Here is a 4507-nt window from a genome sequence, read left to right as displayed (position 1 = left end):
CCTTCAAGAGCAAATTGGATGCTTATCTTGCTGGGATCTTATGACCCCAGCTGACTTCCTGCCCTTTGGGCGGGGGGCTGGACTCGATGATCTTCCGAGGTTCCCTTCCAGCCCTAATGTCTATGAAATCTATGAAATCTCTACTTCAGAAATATAACTCAACTACAGTATGTCAAGTCCAACTTTCAGCGTTTTACTCATATTCAGCTGGAGAGAACATAACTAGGCCCTTATTGGCAAGGGAACCAATACAGTTTAGAGCTCCTGCTGGGCTGCTCTATGCTGTGATACTGGTTTGAGGGTTTCTGTAACAGTAGAGCTCTGATATGTTTTCTTTTTGCCTCCCAACATAGAGCAAATTCCTTTGCCCCACCCAAGGTATGCATTACACTGGAAGACAAGAAACACCAACTCTAGGCTTCCACCTGCAACAACTGCACCCACAGACAGTTCCCCTCTAAAAAGGGAATTACCCAGAAGACAAATGCCATATTACCCAGAAGGCACAGGCCATATTTGAACTGCCTGTAGAACCGCACCCATTATCTTCTTTTTCACTTGTGTATTGCAATAACCAAAAACCATCAGTAAAATATTTGTAGATTGTGAGTTATGCTTAACTTTAGCAGTAACGCTTTCTTAAATGTAAAATATGTATCTATATACATAACCAGTACAAATCAAGAGCGATGCAGTCAAGAGATGCTACAAACATTGTTCACCCTTTTAATTTTTAAGTAAATATTTTTAGATGCATTTCCTCAGTAAAGTTTTAGTTTGGAAGGGTGGAAGGCTAATCTTTCCCCTCCACAGGACAGATTGAAGCGTTGTACAGCAGTAGCTCAAACTTCTACATATCACTTTATCAATGTAATGCTGATATCTCTATTACATAGGGCAAATCTAGTGCAGCCTCCATAGTTACTCCTTCCTTGGGCCCTCTGGGTATTGAACTGAGATTTACCAATTCAATTTATACAAGCTACCGAGATACAGAGCAGATGAGGATAATGATCAGATGCAACTTATTTGTCCTAAAATTGAACTACTAACTTGGAAGGATCCAAAGCCTCTCTCAGAAACTCCTTATCATTTCATTTTCTAAGTGTGATGAGCTTCATTTGTATAACACATAGTCATCTTGCTATAACTTTTCTTCTTACTGTACACTGACACGACATCTCATATCCATGGCATTCTTCTTAGTCAAGGTCTTAGTATATTCCAACACCCTGTCTCTCTTCTCCCATACTGTGTCCTCAATAAAAATACTATATTTTCATTATCAACTAATAGTCATCATGAAAAGACAATGCCAGCTAAAGTTATTGTTAAATGCATTATGGCTTTAAGTCTAATATACAGCAGCTAAGTATTCTTGACCATGGGAATTCAGGTAATTGTTGGGCAAATCATTAGCAAAAAGAAGGATGAGTGAGTGAGTGGGGCATGAGCACCAGGTGCTGCCTGAAAGTGCAGGGGACACCAGAACTGAGTGGGGAGTACCTCACCCTGCTGTCTCCTGCCCCCTTCCTCCTGAACTCCAGCAGCAGAGAGGTGGGGTAGGTAAGAGGGAGGGAGTGAGTGAGCAAGCGAGCAAATTTACTCACTCGGGTGCACATTGGTAGCAAAAAAATGAGGTGACATCTCTTAGTGGGGAACCTCTAGCTGGTGCTGCTTTGCTGCCAGAACTTCTGGAGCCAGAGCCCTGTAAGGAAGGTTCAAGCAATGGGGAGGAGGAGTAGGAGGAGATGGAGAGACTTCCAGGGAGCATCATTACCAGTTATGCCTCTAGGAAAAATGTTGCTATAGTTATACTGGTCTGTTCTCTCTCATTTGTGCCTCAACTATCGTTTAGACATACTGTACAGTATCAAGTCAACTTAAACATTATGAATGCAATAATGATGGGATAATGGAGTAAAACTGTCCCCAAAGTGGCATAAATCTGTTCTCGTGCAAGTAATAACAGGGTTAAGAACCCACTCCCAGGACTGACCACTTAGTGAGAAAAGATGTTTTAACACAGATTTTCATGTCAAGGGTGCAACAATCTGCTTGGCATGCAAAATAACATGCTGCTAGTAATCACTTGTATATCACAAGCAATAAGACAGACTGCTTTAAGCCTTTCTTTTTGAGAAAATAAACTTAGGGCAGCACAAAGCATGCACTTCCTACAGTGCAAAGCACACTGAAATGGAGCAGGAATGTAATTCCAAGGGGCTACCAGGAGCTCCTTTAGGCAGGTTTTACTGACTCAGTTGAAATCCTGGCCCCATCAAATGACAGTCAGGATTTTACCCCTGATCATTCTGTACTAAGATCAGGATCCATCTTTTTAAAAGAAACAGCTTTGTTAAAAACAATCCATTGAATTAAATTGCCTGACAAGTCTAAAATCCTTATAGGATAACTTTACCATAGTAACACTCTTCCCTGAATTTTAATCTATTTTGTGACTAAAATAAAATACTGAAGAGCTTGAAGAATCCCACAGAGAATAAGAAAATGAATACTGTACATAGACGGATGTCTTAACTAGAGAAAGAAAAAGAGAGAGAGGATTTATTTTGATAAAGCAGCCAAAAAGTTCAACTCTAGAGCATCCCCACAAGCCTGTGTTCTTAATTGGTCTCCCCATGCTACTTAATTTTTCACAAAATCCAGATGTTGATTAATGTACCTGCAGGGTCATAGACAATGTAACTAATCAACTCAACTTGGCTCACAGGTAGATAAACCAGAAGAAAAGCAAAACTATAACTGAAGGATATAGTTCTGACGTGCGAACAGGACCTATACCTTGTGCAGGAGGTACTCGTCCCCACTAGGGGAAACGCCATGCTGGATCTGGTGTTAGCCTCTGGGGATGACCTGGTGGGGGAGGTGCTAGTACAAGGGAGGCTAGGGGACAGTGATCATGAAATGATCCAGTTTGCTATTCAGAGAATGGTGGGGAGGGTAACTAGCACAGTGCAAATGCTTGACTTTAGGAAAGCCAACTTCGATGTGCTCAGGGCAGTAGTCAGGGAGGCACTTGGAGCCCAGGGGGTAGCTAGTATGGGGGTCCAGGAAAGGTGGTCCTTCCTCAAGGAGGCCATCCTTGGAGTGCAGCAGGATGCAATTCCTCTGTGTAGAAAGGCAGGAAAAGGGTCCAAGAAACCTTCATGGCTGAGCATGGATATCCAGGCTGACCTGAGGGCAAGGAAAAAAGCATACTGGTGGTGGAAGCAAGGAGCGGGGACAAAGGAGGAGTACACCTCCCTGACCCGAGCTTGTAGGGATTTGGTGAGGAAGGCTAAAGCAGCACTGGAGCTTAGATTACCTTCTGGGTTTAAGGATAACAAAAAGTCCTTCTTCAAGTATATAGGTAGCAAGAAGAAGTCTCGTGGTAACACTGGACCCCCACGAGGCAGGGCAGGGCAGTTGGTGATGGACATGCGAGAGAAGGCAGAACTCTTCGACAAGTTCTTTGCCTCCGTGTTCCTGTCCGCTGACAATGGGGTGCTCTCAGGTGATAGCATAGGGAGGCCCGGGAAGGATGCAAGTCCCTCGACTGTTAGTTCAGACCTAGTTAAGGATTACCTGGAGGGCTTAGATGTGTCCAAGTCAGTGGGCCTGGATGACCTTCATCCGCGGGTGCTGAGGGAATTGGCTGGTGTCACTGCGGAGCCATTGGCTGTTCGACGACTCCTGGTGCTTGGGCCAAGTCCCTGAGGACTGGAAAAGGGCCAACGTGGTCCCTATTTTCAAGAAGGGGAGGAAGGAAGAGCCTGGAAACTACAGGGCAGTCAGCCTCACTTCTATACTGGGGAAGGTCTTTGAAAAAATTATCAAGGGCCACATTTGTGAGAGCCCTGCAGGGGAAGTGATGTTGAGAGGTAACCAGCATGGGTTTGTGCCAGGCCGATCCTGCCTGACTAACCTGGTCTCTTTCTATGACCAGGTAACAAAGAGCTTAGATGTGAAGGTGGAAGTCAATGCCATGTTCTTGGACTTCCAGAAGGCCTTTGACACAGTGTCCCACCCAATTCTGGTGGACAAGCTGGGGGACTGTGGCATTGACGAATGCGCGGTCACGTGGGTGGCAAACTGGCTCCAGGGGCACACCCAGAGGGTAGTGGTGGACGGGTCGATGTCAACCTGGGAAAGTGTGGGCAGCGGAGTCCCCCAGGGCTCAGTCCTTGGGCCGATGCTGTTCAACATCTTCATTAGCAACCTGGATGAGGGTGTAGAGAGCACCCTGTTCAAGTTCACTGATGACACCAAGCTGTGGGGTAAAGCGAATACACCGGCAGGCAGGGACCGCATCCAGGCAGACCTAGATAGGTTAGAGAAGTGGGCGGATCTGAACAGGATGCGGTTCAACAAGGACAAGTGCAGGGTACTGCACCTGGGGAGAGGGAACCAGCATTATGGTTATAGGTTAGGGGCTGACCCTCTCAGCAGCACAGAGGCAGAGAGGGATCTTGGAGTCAGGATTGACTCCAGGATGAATATGAGT

Source organism: Crocodylus porosus, unplaced genomic scaffold, assembly GCF_001723895.1.
Source record: "Crocodylus porosus isolate Cpor-Errol unplaced genomic scaffold, CroPor_comp1, whole genome shotgun sequence".
Lineage (NCBI taxonomy): Eukaryota > Metazoa > Chordata > Crocodylia > Crocodylidae > Crocodylus > Crocodylus porosus.
Note: the sequence above shows the minus strand (reverse complement) of the source record.